At 36.0% G+C, this 15,499-nt stretch overlaps 1 long non-coding RNA gene across 1 annotated transcript; it reads left to right on the top strand.

The window, feature by feature from the left end:
- The first annotated feature begins 480 nt into the window (after positions 1–480).
- LOC116535275 lies at positions 481–14,230 on the top strand. Its single transcript, XR_004262129.1, has 3 exons — positions 481–491; positions 2,472–2,479; positions 14,150–14,230. It is a non-coding gene; the product is annotated as an uncharacterized LOC116535275 (long non-coding RNA).
- The last annotated feature ends 1,269 nt before the right edge of the window (positions 14,231–15,499 follow it).

Here is a 15,499-nt window from a genome sequence, read left to right as displayed (position 1 = left end):
TATTTATTGGATAGGGTGTCTTTTGCCCAATTTATTTTTTTTGTAGGATTTGTCGAAGATCAGTTGGTTGTAAGTATTTAGCTTTTTCTTTCAGATTCTCGATTCTGTTTTAACAAAGATATGGAGAATGAAAATGCATGCCACAAATGGAAACAGTGCATTTATAATTAATGAATTCTTAAAAATATTTATATAATGAACATACACAGAAATATTACCAATCAAAAAAGATAAATACAGTCCATTCACTTAAAATAAGATTAAAGGACAGGTACGGTGGCTCACACCTGTCATCCCAGCACTTTGGGAGGCCAAGGCAGGCAGACCACTTGAGGGCAGGAATTGAAAACCAGACTGGCCAACACGGTGAAACCCCATCTCCACTGAGAATACAGAAAAATTAGCTGGGCATGCTGGTACATGCCTGTAATCTCAACAACTTGAGTGAATGAGGAATGAGAATTATTTGAACCTAGGAAGTAAGGGTTGCAGTGAGCTGAGATTGCAAGACTGCACTCCAGTCTAGGCAGCAGAGCAAGATTCCACCTCAAAAAAAAAAAAAAAAAACATTAAAGTTTGAATAGAAATTCCCTAAAATGTACACCTAAGCAGCTAATTATATTATAAAACAGTATCAAGATCACTTGTATGTTATAAATACACATTTAATTCAAGAGATACAATCTCAAGAGAGAGTTGCTAAAATTGAAAATGTTTAAATAACCAGTCAAAATACGGATGTAATGCTACTGAAACCCTGATACTTTGAAAATAGGGGCAAAGAGTCAGTATATTCATTTTAAAAGACTGTGTGGCAGTTTTCTAGAGTAAAGCTAAACATATATAACAGTATTTGATGGTTAATTTTATATGTCAACTGGGCCACAGGGTGAAAGCACACTTGGTCATTGGGGATGCCTGTGAGGGTGTTTCCGGATGAGATTAAAATCTGAGTAGATGGACCGAGTAAAGCAAATTTCCTTCCCTAATGTTGATGGGCCTCACTCAATCGATTGAAGACCTGGATATAACAAAAAAGCTGGAGAAATGGGAACTCTTCCTGCCTGGCTGCTGTGAGCTGAGACATTGGTCTTTTCTGGCCTTTGGACTTCAATTGAAACATCAGTTCTTCTTGCGTCTCCAGCCTTCCAGCTTTTGGGCTGAAACATGCACCACTGGCTCTCCTTGTTTGCAGGTTTTCATATATAGGCTGGAACTACAAACAGGCTCTCCTGTCTGTCCAGCTTGTTAACTGAAGATTTTGAGACTTCTCACCCTCCATAATAATGTGATTTAATTCCTTATAATGCATATTTCTCTTTTATTTCTGTTTCTGTGAAGGGCCATGCATAATATATACACTGCTATCAAGACATGCAGTACTGCTGTAACAAACACCTTGACAGGCAAAGGCAGCTTTGGACCTGGGTAATGGGTAGAAGCTGGAAGAGCTTTGAGGTACATGCTAGAAATATGGACATTAAGGATAAATCTAGTGAGGTATTGGGGTAAAACCACCTTTGCAGAGATTATAGTGGTAACAGAAATCTAACATGGCTGACTCTATCTTGCTTCTAGCCTCACTGGCTGGCTGTCCTTGCTCATTCCTGGGCATAGGCCAGACTAACCATGGAAGGAATTTACTTTATAGTTGAACTTGGCAGCAAGCATAATTGCCCCTTCCTAAAAGTGATCCCCTCCTTGTTTAGTGGCTGAAACCACCTTCAGAAGACTAATGAAAGACGACAAGATTAGAATGATGGGAGGGAGATGAATTCTGATAAAACATAGTTTCTATAATCCCTTATTGCTCAGAAGCCATGTGACATTAACTAAACTCTTTCTTTACTGCAACACTATTGACTGAGTTAACTGGTTTTGTCTGTACAGCAGGCAGACAGATAAAGGGCATACTCATTTAGCATGGATGGAGGAAAAATGACAGAGGAGAAGATAAAGTCCAAATTATTGCACATAAGGCTGTGACTACTCCCAGGTTGATTACCCCTGGGGCTGAAAGAAAATTTGTTTGGTTGAGGAGAGAAGCAATTTCCCTCCTGCCTGTTGCTTACTAGGAAAGGAAGTAAAGGTACAAATAGTAGAAAGCCGGAGTAGCCGTCAGACGATGGTTAGGGCCTGAAGGTTAAAAGATAACCCCCCTACCGAGACTGGTGCTTGTGTTATCTACAACCTTGAGAATGAAACAAAGAAATGTTCCTCCCTCTTTTAGTCACCTACCCCACGCTTGCCCAATCCACTTCCCGTTAAAGTTGTATCTGTTACAAAATGATTAACTGCCTTTGTTCAACTTCTCCAAGTTTGCTGTGACACTTCCCCTTTCCTCCTTCCTGCGTGCACTAAATATGAATTAGTGAATCAATAAAAGACAAGACTGTAAGGTCAGATACCCAATGGGCTATGACACAGTTTTGCCTCCGCTCTCCTGCTTAATGTTACAAACCCTTAAAAAGGGAAAGGGGTTGCTCTTCCGGGAGCTTGGTTTCTGAGATGCAAGTCTGTTGAGGCTCCACAGCCGAATAAAGTCACTTCCTTCCTCACTCCGGTGTCTGAGAGGTTTTGTCTGCAACTTGTAATGCAACATGGTGAGGAGAACATGCTTAGGACTCTTTTTCCAACAAAGGTTGAGTAGGAAACTGGGTTTCCGAACTCTCCACCCCAGCAAGCTCCCAGTCCTCTGCCTTCCCTGTCTCCTGGTTCCTGTGTGCTTGCATTATTCTATGGTTGAAGTTCAGGTAAGTGATTCTGGAAAAGGAACATCAATGCCTGGAAAACAGTAAGCTGCTCGGAGTGTCACTTCTACTTATCAACTGAATATAGACATAGGCAATCCACATTTTTTAAGCCATTCACTTTGGGCCTATAGGCAAAATTTCCTCCAGATTGTCCAGACATTTAGAGGGCCTGATAATCCCCACAGGGTTTTCATTTTTGGTGTAAATATAGAAGATCTTGGGTAAGGCAGGCACGGACCATAGGCCAGTCTGTTTATACACTATGAAAAGCACACACAGCTTCTTTCACATTTATAAGGAGCATTGTAGCCCAGTGTCCAGCTAGAGTTGCGACAAGCAGGGCATTGGTGACCTTTACAGATGCTTTTGCTCGTTCACAAGAATTTGATCCAGGCCTGTCCGGTGCAGGAACTGTGAGTATGATGCAGATGCAAAGCTGATAAGCAGCAGGACCTTGCATTCGAGGCACGTGCAGTCGCGTAGGGGATGGAGAGGATAGTACACAGACGGGCAATGAGAGGAGGACATGGCAGAGCGGGACGCAAGAGCCCCCGCTTCCCACCCAGACAGTACCCGTGGATGGGGATCTCTGGACTTCAGACCCTGGCTTCTCAACAAAGATACATGAATCCATATAGAAGAAGCAGATCATGGTATAGACTTTTCAATCTCAAATACCAATTATGCCAATTGTGTCATTATTCTTGACAATTAGCAAATAGCTGCTTATATTCTCAACTGGAAATATTACTAATTAGAAGTTATAATATTCACATATTTATCAAATATATTCTAAAACCATTAAAATCCTTTGCTTGGAATATGAAAAATGTCTAGAAAATTTTGTTTTTAATGTGCACAAATAACAGAAGTTTTATAAGCAACACATTTACATTGTTTTGACAAAAAGAATGATAAGCACATGGTGATGGAGGCATTCCAAACATCCACCTTTGGAATATTCTCTCAATAGCATATTTCTGTCAAAAAGCCTTCACTTTTTACTCATTATTAAAATATTAACGTGTCATCATGTCTTTGGAGACTGAGCTAAATCTAAAGATGGTTCTCATAGGAAGGAGAAGTGTCAGTTCTGACATTTTGTTGGTTTTATTTGTGCTTCGTTATTACTATTACTACAATTTGTGGGCTATTTCCTTTAATATTTTTATGCCAAGATATTTATGGTATCAAGGATACTTTGACCTTCATAACTAGATTAAATGAAGACAATTGCATGCCAATTCAGATCAGTGTCAATGAATAAATTAAACATAAATGATGTTTATTGGCCGGGCGCGGTGGCTCACGCTTGTAATCCCAGCACTTTGGGAGGCCGAGGCGGGTGGATCACGAGGTCAAGAGATCGAGACCATCCTGGTCAACATGGTGAAACCCCGTCTCTACTAAAAATACAAAAAATCAGCTGGGCATGGTGGCACGTGCCTGTAATCCCAGCTACTCAGGAGGCTGAGGCAGGAGAATTGCCTGAACCCAGGAGGCGGAGGTTGCGGTGAGCCGAGATCGCGCCATTGCACTCCAGCCTGGGTAACAAGAGCGAAACTCCGTCTCAAAAAAAAAAAAAAAAAAGATGTTTATTTTGTTATTTCTTTAAATAAAATTAATATACACATATGTATATAGATTTTCTAATATTGTTTTGAATGCAGCTCTCATGCTGTTGGAGCAAGTTCCATTTGCTCCAAAAAAGCCCAAAGTCCCACAATTAAAAATATTGGATGAAGATAAGATCAACAATATGTATGTTGCATTATCTACCAAGGCAGTCATACTGTCATCTTTGGAAGAAGCTGCTACAGTGTTTTGAAGATGTCAGAAACAAAAATTGTTAACTTCCGTCCAAATTGTGATTCCAGTCTTTCTGACATCTATTTTCAAATGAACGGAGTGTCCTTTGGATAAATTGGAAAATAATGTGTTACAGGAAACAGTGGAAAGTACCTTAAATCCAGGATCATTGCTTGATCTAGTTGTTAGCAAAATAGTTAGTACAATGAAAGTAGGAGTTAACACACCATGTGAAGTAATTAACAGTAACACTAAGAAAAATGTTCTTACAGTCCCATGAATACTATGACTCGAATTAACCATATTTTTAGATATAAGTTTTTCAGAAAAAGGTAAACTATATGTGATTGGGTGTGAATCAAACAGTGAAATTCTGAAGAACTGTTGTAGGTCATGCAGGCTTTCAAAATGACCACACTGAAACAGCATAATTCATAAACCAGACACTGAGGAGTGAGAGGTAAGTTTCTGATGATGTTGGCTAGGTAATTCAGAAATATTTGGATCTTGCCAGTGGATAGAGAAAAAGTAAATGCTTTCTTCCTTTCCTCAAGGAGCTCACAGTTTAGTGGGACTAACAGACTTATACAGATCATTACATCGTATTGTGAGTCACATTCACCTCTCATGGTGAGAAAGTAATTTCAGATAACTCTTAACAGAGAAAGTGGTGTGAAACTTAAAAGATAATAGACACATTCACAGCAGAAATGGATATGACGGTGCTCTGAGTATGGATGTGGGGAAGGATAATTAAAGTTGTGTTGAAAACATTAAAAGAACATGATACATTCAGAAAATGGTGAGATATCTGGGGTGAGATATCTGGTGTGGTTGAAATATAAGTATTTATTTAAAGAGTATGGATAGATGGAATGAGAAAGATTGTTTGGAAGTGGACTGTGTGGATCCTTGTAGGTCAAACTAAGTAATCAAGACTTTCTAGTTATCCTACCTTATTCTACAGTCTCACTCTAGGAGAAGTCCCTGGGTTGATTGATAACAGGTATTTCGCATATACAATGGCCAATCATGATGCTTATCAAATGGTAGATCCTGCCTTTAATTAGCATTATGATTATGATTGACTTTCTGTCTAGTCCATGAATCTGGATTCGATTTTCTCTATTTATAAGCATTAGCTATATGGTCTACAAGAATATACAGATGTTGAAACACAGAGCAAAAATTTGATTCCTTCCTCTTTCTTAGCCACTTTTCTCAGACTCCCACCACTATGAGTTTCTGGATGGACATTCTGTACCAGCACTTCACTGAACCTTATCTGACCCTGACATCTGCTAAGCATCAGACACACATGTGTACATTTTAAAAAATTTACTAGCAGTGGTAAAGAACTCAAAATTATGTACCTTATTTTCTTATAAACTTACTAATACTGACTTCATAGCATTATTGTCAGAGTAAAATGAAGCTATGAGGAGCTCAGTGAATGGTAATCCCCAACACTGCCACACAGTTTTATGGATTTGTACAATGGCCTGCTGGGTTGCTTCCTCCGGGGTGGAGCAGTTGTGATATGCACAGTACTCATGCCACCTGTTTCTGAAAGCAGAAGTTTCACCAAAGTGGCATATTATATTCAGCACCTATTACATTTCTTTACAACTCTCAACAACTTCCTTGTGTTTGAAGGCTTTTCTCATCATCTTTCCAAGGGGTGAGCTACAAGTAGATCCACACAATATGAGCTGTGCCCCTGGCCAAGAGTAAGAAGGTAGCTAAACAGATTTTTGTGAATTTAGAATTTAGTCTGAATTGTACTCTCTTTTTAGGTAGATGGACCAGTCACCTGTATATTTGGGGGTCGCTTGTGACCACATTTTATGTTCAGTGTCTTAAAAAGCAGAAATGATCTATATACGGCTAGAATTAAAATACTATATGAAGCAAGCATAGAAATAAGAATACGATGACAACTTGGAATGTTTAGTGGGAATTTCAATTTCTCTTTCTAGGACTTGAAACTTAGCTGTATCCTTGCACCTTGAGATTCATGATTCAGCCATTATCTTCATATTTAGTCTCCTTCAGCTAAGTCAATGCACACATGCTTCTATTATTGAAAACGTAAAATGACTTTGATGGTACAAGAATGTTTATGTTTCCTATCAGAGACTCAAACTAAGTTTCTACTATTTTATACAGGGTCCTGTACTTCAGACACAGGCTTTCATTAAGTTAGTACTAATAACCATTTTCAGTAGCAACACTTTTTATATATAGTGTCCATTGATCCGCTAAATTCCAAAAATTGATTGCTCACTAAGTTAGGTATTGTGATTGAATAGTCATATACAGTTTTTTAAAGTTTTGTTTTTTTTTTAGCTATGGGCACTTAAAACCTATTTTATCTATGTTTCAGTTAGTCAGATTATTTGCCACCAAGATAATTAGTCAATAAAATAATAGTATTTACTCCTTTAGGATGGTATCTTAGTATAGCCACATTTCTGAGACCCAGTGTTCTGAAAAGAAATTCTGAATACAGGGCTAACAATAGTACCATCCATAACTTCTATGCTTGGATGACTCTTTAATAAATATTCTGGCAATATTTTATCTCAAATACCTGGCTTCAGAACAGAAGCATTAAACTAAAATGTGTTAGACTATTCCCTCATTGACATCCCTCTTCCTCACTACAACCAACAAATAGGGTTAAAACAGTAAAACAGAAATACAGAGAACAATAATGTTTTGAATATACATGTCAAACTGTGCATTCACTCTCTGTTTTTGGAAAGAAACAGATAATACTTCATAACTATATCATCTGAGACCCATCAGATCTCTCTTGTAGATCCCACTTGATTTTTCTGGCTTTTGATCATCACAATTTATTCCACTTGATTCTCACAATTTTATATCCTACTGTGTAGACTTCGATTGCCCACATACCTATAAAATTGCAGTGTCATTAGGCAGCAAGCAAAACCATTCATTTGTGATGGCCAACAGAGGAGAGAACAAAATAAAAAACACTGATCTATAGCCTCTACTGGAAGAAAGAGGTTTTATATTGTACCTATATAGGGAAATCTTTTTTCAACCTTTGACAAATCTGGCTTGAAAATCACAACTCCTTTTCCTTTGTAGTACAACACAACACATTTCCAAGAGTCTTATGGAACAACTTGCCTGCTTTATCTCAGTTTGAATTCTTAAGGAAATGTTCATTTTATTTTAAAGAAATGCTAAATCAATCTAAAACAAAGTCTTTTGATGTATAAGTATGAACAGTTCAAGGTTTCAACTTCTTCCTTGTTTAGGCTCGGGAGGGGGCAAGTGTCCAGGAATTTATCCATTTCTTCCAGGTTTACTGCTTTATGTGCATAGAGCTGTTTGTAGTAATCTGATGGTAGTTTGTATTTCTGTGGGGTCAGTGGTGAGATCCCCTTTATCGTTTTTTATTACATCTATTTAATTCTTCCCCCTTTTCTTTTTCATTAATCTGGCTAGCAGTCTGTCTATTTTGTTGATCTTTTCAAAAAGCCAGCTCCTGGATTTATTGATTTTTTTGAAGGATTTTTTTGTGTCTCTATCTCCTTCAGTTCTGCTCTGATCTTAGTTATTTCTTGTCTTCTGCTAGACTTTGAGTTTTTTGATCTTGCTCCTCTAGCTCTTTCCATTTTGATGATAGGGTGTCGATTTTCGATCTTTCCTTGCTTCTCATGTGGGCATTTATTGCTATAAATTTCCCTCTAGACACTGCTTTAAATGTGTGAAAAGTTGTTGCTTAATTTGAGTAACTACTTTATTAACTGGAACAATATAGGGTGGATGAGTATTTTTATTTTTTCTTCAAGTTATTGACACTTAAATAGAGATGAAGTGAAGGAGTAGGGGAAGAAAAGTATTAAGAGCATGATAGATTCATAATTATTATATAATCAGCATTTCAGGAAATACCTGTGATGTGGAAGATGATGACAAGGCATGTCATAAGACTTAAGTGTTGGAAGAAGATGTGGCATAAGTGTTTCAGATAGAGAAGAGTAAGCAGCCTCAAAAAACAGAATACCATGGGGTGTATTAAAGAATAGCTAGTAAGTTTATATAGTTTTTGTTTAAGGCATAAACATGAATCAGATATGATCTAAAGGCGGAGTTACCTAGCAACACAAGAGGACTGATAAAAGTTCAGCTGAATTAAATTCAAAGGAGTTTAAGCAACGAACAATTCGTGAATCAGGCAGCCCCAGAATAACAGCAGAGTCATAGAAACTCCAGCGCAGCCACGTGGTGGAAGAAGATTTTTAGACAAAAAAAAAGGAAATGACCTACAGAAATCCGTAGTGAGGTACAGAATGGCTGTATTGGTTACAGCTCAGCGTTTGCCTTATTTGAACACCATTTGAACACTCAGCAATGTATGAATGGTTGAAGTATAGTTGCTGGGACTAACCAAGACTCAGCTATCGTTACAGGTGCATGCTCCTATGTTAGCTTTTCAATTTTGTCTAGGTTAAGGTAGGTTGCAGTTTGTCCACAAGGACTCAAATTTAGAATTATGGAGTCTTTCTTAGGCTATATTCAGTTCACTTTAACAGGATGGATTAGAGGAAACACTGATTACATATGATATGTCTAACATACTGCATGTAAGGCCCAAAATCACCGGCTTTTGTGCACTGGAAACTGCAGCTTATGGATGCTTCAGGAGTATCAGCGTGGTGAGGAATTCTTAAAAGCATCCCTATTGCATCTGTCCATTCAGAAAATTTCCTAGGAAACATCATGGATGATTCCAGGTAACCAGTCACCTGTGGTAGTGTGTAACACAGCAGTTGGGGTCCAAAAATATAGTAACAATTTAAAGCAGTATCTCTTAAATTGAGTTACCCCAAGACACAAGGTGGTATAGGTATGTTGAATTCTTGAAAAAACTTGCACAATAGCAATAGTAATTACCATGCTCATATTGTGGAGAGATTTATTTTTTGAAAAACATCATCTTTCATATGAAATTAATATTGTGAATTTGAATTTTATTGCTTACATCAATATGTATTTGTAAAAATGATTCAAGTTTATAGGTGGATAAGAGTGATGGGGATGAGTTTATTCATAGCTTTCTGATTGTGAATATTTAATTAGCCATTAAAATAAAAACAAGTCAACATCTGGAAATGTTTTGCTTTCAGTGTGATCCATATATTATTGTTCAAGTTTGGGGAAGAACAAAAACACAAACTGTTGTGTGCTTTCTGAGAAACACACTGTTTTAAGCATTTCAGAACCACCCTGGCACCATTAAATCCAGAGTAACACTAGCCAACCTTTATGTCATCTAATTCTGCAGTTATAATTAAGAAATAACTCTAAGTAAAATGACTGAATAATGCTAGCTCTTTTTTTGTTGTTGAGATTGAACTGAGAAATTCCCAGTAGACCTATTTTTAATGTTGTTTTTAATTCCTCCTTGGATTATATTTAGCTACAATGATGTAACAAATATCCATATATGAGGTCCTGTGCTATATGCTGTCAAACTTAGGAGGTAGAATTATCATTGCTTTGTAAATGACAAAAATACGGCTCAGAGAGATTAAACTGTACAAGGTCACATAGTAAGAGGTATAGTTGACACTTAGTTGTAAATATTCTGATCTCAAGTTCATTTATTTTTTCACTCATCATACTAGCTCCTTCTGATCAATATACTTCTTTCTTCTATTAAAAAATTAACTTAGCATAAACAAATTTTACTTTGACTATAGACTTTTATGTGTACCAAAAAATATTTTAACTTACTAAGGATTGGGTACTTTAATTTTCAGACATTAGTAACCTACCACAGGACTTAAACTTTGAGTCTTTCTAGTTTCTCAAATATGTTCATATTTATTCTGCCATTTTTTCTTGACTTTCATGATTAATAGCACACGTTTCTAAAACTACAAGGACATTGAAAATAAACCTCTTCTGACTTTAGAAGGCAGCATTATATGAGAGAATTTCTCTTGTCACAAAGAACATCGCAACAATAGAACCTTTGGAATATTGAGAATTCAAGTTAAATTTATTTATTCAAACAAATCAATTTTCTTAAAGATTTAACACTTTTATGTTTTCTTGCATCTAGGGACCTTTTAAAAGGAGGGCTTACTTAGTTGGATGAATTGAAATATTTCAAGATCAGAACAGAAGTTTATAAAGATGCTCAAATAAGTTTTAAATACTCCTGCCTGTTTTCTTTGCTCTCTCATTGATTGAAATAATTCATGTAGCAATGTCAACAAATGTAATATTCATGTAGCAATGTCAACAAATGTAATATTCATGTAGCAATGTCAACAAATCATAAAATTTTGCCTAAAATATTAAAATTGACAACTTTATTATTATAAAATAAATTGTCACAATTGCCTTCTATTCTGCCATCTTGCTTTACCTCTTAAGTTTAATTTAGGTATTAGTAATCTGTTTCTAAAACGTATACAGAAATGCAAATAACCTGATTGAAAGTCTTACCTCACACCATATACAAAATTAATTTGGCATGGATTATACAGACTCAATTCAAAACCTAAAGCCCATTAGCACTTGTTTCATTTTAACATGGTAACTGAACAAGAAGCTGTTTGGAATTGGCAGAAGTCAGACAAATGACCAATCTTACATGCTCACTCTTCCTCTCTTGAGCTGTTATTTATATTCAAATTAAATACACATTGTTTCTCTCTGTATATATCTATGTACTTATTAGATTCTAGTTTATAAACTGCACATGCTCAATAACTTTGAGAAAATTTACTGAAAAGGAAAAGATAAAATATTTCTATTAAGGCCTGAAGTTATTTTTAAGCTGGCCCATAGAAACAGGTTCAGGTAAACTGTCTAAAAAAGCAAAGTAGGTGCTTATGAATAGTATTCAATGCCTAGGATAAACGTCTAAAAAGTCTCAGTAGTACCGCTAGCCAGCCAATAAAATATAAACTCCATATAGAACAGTTTCCAGCTTAGAAACAGTCAATCCAATGACTTCCATAACAATCTACCTGCATATTTTATTCAGTCTCTAGAACATGGAAACTTTAAAAGTGAATTGGCTAAATAGGCAAGAATAGGCAAGAACTTCTGAAAGTTAACATGTTAATGATTAAAAACAGTAAGTACAGGTTAGTAATTACCTGGGTAATTAATTGAAGCCTTATTCTATTTTGATAAGACTTACTTGCTTAATTCAAGCAGGACAAATTTTAGTTAAATTACCTAGATAATTATGAGATATTTTTACTTGAGAAGTGTAGAACTTGTCTCGGCTGTAAAACTAAATATATTATTACTAAAAGGATAGCCAGGTAGAATTCTAACTCATATTATTGTATGCTTAAGATTGATTTCACGACAGCAATTCCCAGTTAGCACATTTTAAAAATCAGATCCAGTTATATCTGTATTATGATTTTTCTACCTTATGGACTATTTTGGAGGGATAAGCCATCAATACTAAGAGTGCGAATGAGAGCTGGGGAGGGAGCGGGAGGGGAGGAACATGTACACCACGTTAACACAGAGGCTATATTCCGGCTTGGACTGTTCTTTACTACTGTCCCTAAAGAAAATATTCATTCTGCTGCAGCTAACTAGCCTTCATCTTCTACACCAAATACTATTCCATGCCATGGAAGTGCTATGCAGTAACTCTCCCAGGTAGCACTTTATACGGCTTAAAAGCCTTTAAAATCTCTAATCTGAAGCTGTCACAGTAAAGACATGTAAACACTTAAGAAAACAAAAATGTAATTACCTGATGAAGTCATCTATGTCCATGGAATGGGCCCGTTTGTCACTAAAACCCCTGCTGGTTAGGATTTGCTATAGTTTATCTGCTATGCTGAAATCTTCCGGTATTATCTATCAATATAAGATTCAGAAAAAAAATAAAAGGCATGTATTAAAAAAAAAAACCCTAAAACTGAAAGTCATAAGCTACCAAATAAGAAATAAGTTATACTTAATCACATTAAAATTTTTTGTTCTCCAAAAGCTAAGATAATGAAAAAGACTGGAAAAAGTGTTTGTAAAATGTATGTCTAATAAAGAACTTGTATTCACAATATGCAAACAACTTTCAAAGATCAACAAGACAATCAGCCTGATTTTTCTAAATGAGCATATAATTTTAACAGACACTTCACAAGAGAAGATATAGGAATGACCATTAAATACATTAAAGGATGCTCAGCACTATTAGTTGAGAAACCACAATAAGGACATAATACACATATATTAAATTGCTAAAATAAAAAAGCCCAAACTTACCAAGTATTTTCAAAGAAGCAACTAAAAATTTTGTATATTTTTTGGTAGAAATGCAGAAATATTGAACAGTTTCTTAAAAAACATAATTGTAATACTACCATCTTACTTAAAAAAAAAATAAAACTGTATGTCCACACAAAGACCTGATTACAGAAGGTTTATTTATAAGAGCCTCAAATTAAAAAAAAAATATCCATCAAATGTGAATGGATAAACGAAATGATATATCCACACAATGGACTACTACTCAGCAATAAAAAGAATATACAACAACATGGATAAATCTCAAATGCATTATGCTAAATGAAAATTCCCGGCAACAGACTATATTCTATACAAATCCATTTATTTCAAATTTGAAAAAAAGGCAAAACTGACAGAAATAGATTAGTGAGGGTCAGCTGCTGGGGTCGAGATGGGGTTTAATTGTATGTAAAGCAATATGAGGAATGCCTTGGGGATGATTAAAATATTTATTTTTGGTGGATTTTGGTAATGATAGAAGGACCATGTACATCTGTCAATATGCACCTACTGTTCAGTTAAAATAGATGAATTTACCATATGTAAATTATACTCAATAAAACTGATAAAAGATAATGTCTCATTCTATGTGTAAAATATCATTGCAATGAAAATAATTTAAGTTCTCGAAACACAAGCTTTGAAAACTCTCTCATATTCCCTGTGAAAGAAAAATATCTTGGGCCCCAAAAATCACTAAGCTAAATGGAAAATTCAAGATGGGAACTGTTTAGGACAATACTGCCTCCCATTTTATTCAAAGTCATGCCTCTACTCACTGAGGTTAATGCATATCTGATTGCCTCCTTTGGAAAGGCTAATCAGAAACTCAAAAGGATCCAACTCTTTGTCTCTCACCTACCTGTGACCTAGAAGCCCCAGTTGTCCTGCCTTTCTGGACCTAACTAATATTCATTTTACATATGTCAATTGATGTCTCAGGCCTGCTTAAAATGCCTAAAACCAAGCTGTGCTCACAAGTCCTCAGGATCTCCGGAGTGTAAGGTTTGAAGAAAGAAGAAACACGAAAAGCGACTCAGCAAAGACAGGTTGATTTTGGATAAATAAAATGAATAAAAGCTGCTTTGCCTTGTCATCTGCATGGACAATCATTATTTGAAAAAAGTTTGAGGAGACCACATCAGGACGAAAAGAAAAAGGAAGGCTGAGGTTATCTAAAACAGATTTCTTCAAATACGCTTGTCTATAAGCATTTCAAATGTAAAATATATAGAGTATTGTATTTTCTGTTGTTCTATTACCGGAAACAGGTCTTGATCCAGACCACAAGAGAGGGTTCTTGGATCTTGCACAGAAAAGAATTCAGCGCAAGTCCATAAAGTGAAAGCAAGTTTATGAAGAAAATAAAGGAATAAAACAATGGCTACTACACAGAGAGAGCCGCCCTCGTTTTACCCAGCCCCTGCTCAAGATGGAGTTGCTTTGGTTCAAATGCCTCTGACAGTTCCTTAGTAAATACAGCATAAATTCTATTTTTTACACCTCATATTTTTGTTTAATTAGGAGATTTTTTCTAGTTATTACCAAAGCTGATCACAGTTTACATCTACCTTACGTAACGTCCATGCCCATGTTTCTCTCTCCCTCTCTTCTTTCTTCCACTCTCCCCTCTTTCTCTTCCACAGTGCGGTATGGGAGTACAGGAGAGAATTTTTCAAGCATGCAGAAGTCGCCACAAAGAGCAAGACTGAGCAACACTGAGGACTCTCAAGAACCACTGCTGAGATACATTAACGATCAGGCACTTCCAATTGAGTGCCGTCAATTGTCTCCTCCTGGCTAAAGCCTCGTTTTTTATTATTGTAAATACAGAAGTCAAATCACAATTACTGAGATTCTGCAATTAATGTGTTTAAAATTAATACCAGTTGCAGTAGCTGAATTAATTACAGAATACATCAGCCGCCAAAATTAACACCCAAAAAACCATGCTTTTCTCTGTCCAATTCACATATCTGCTCTGAGGGCCATCAGTAAGAACAGGTCCTCAGTCTCTAGCTCCAGATGCATTGCCTTTCCACCTCACTCCTCCCTGCCTCTGGAAATGCTCAGATCTCTCGTCCCCACGAGGCAGTCAGGTGATATTCATCAACTACCATCCTGGTCCCAGCTCTCCAGCATTGAGAATCAGATACATGAGTATTTGAAACTGATAAACCATAGTAAAAAAAAAAAAAAAAAAAAAAAAAAAAAAAAAACAACTAAACTAATAACCTTGAATTATATTTACATATAGTTATATCAAAAAGAAAAATACCTCGTTAATATCTTGGTTACTGATATTGGCACTTTTCATTTAAATAAATGAACCCAATAGATCAATGAAGTACTAAATTTAGTTTGTCACAGTGTAAAATCATTTTATAAACAAATTTTAATTACGATCTATAAGATACAATTCTACCTATATAGCAATAACCATATTTTAAAAATTGGCTACTATCTTTGGACACCACAGACAGAAAACATGAGGGTTTCAATTTAAGAATAAATTAAACATGTATTTGCTGAAATTAAGCCAGTAAGGGGGCACACGTGATACAAAATTGGTCGAGAAGATGCAAAAATAATTTATGGATTTTATTAAACTAGTTTAATAA

Source organism: Sapajus apella, unplaced genomic scaffold (assembly GCF_009761245.1).
Source record: "Sapajus apella isolate SASKATOON/1434 unplaced genomic scaffold, GSC_monkey_1.0 scaffold93, whole genome shotgun sequence".
Taxonomy (NCBI): Eukaryota; Metazoa; Chordata; class Mammalia; order Primates; family Cebidae; genus Sapajus; species Sapajus apella.
The sequence above is the reverse complement of the archived record's forward strand: the minus strand, read 5'-3'. Positions and strand labels throughout refer to the sequence as shown.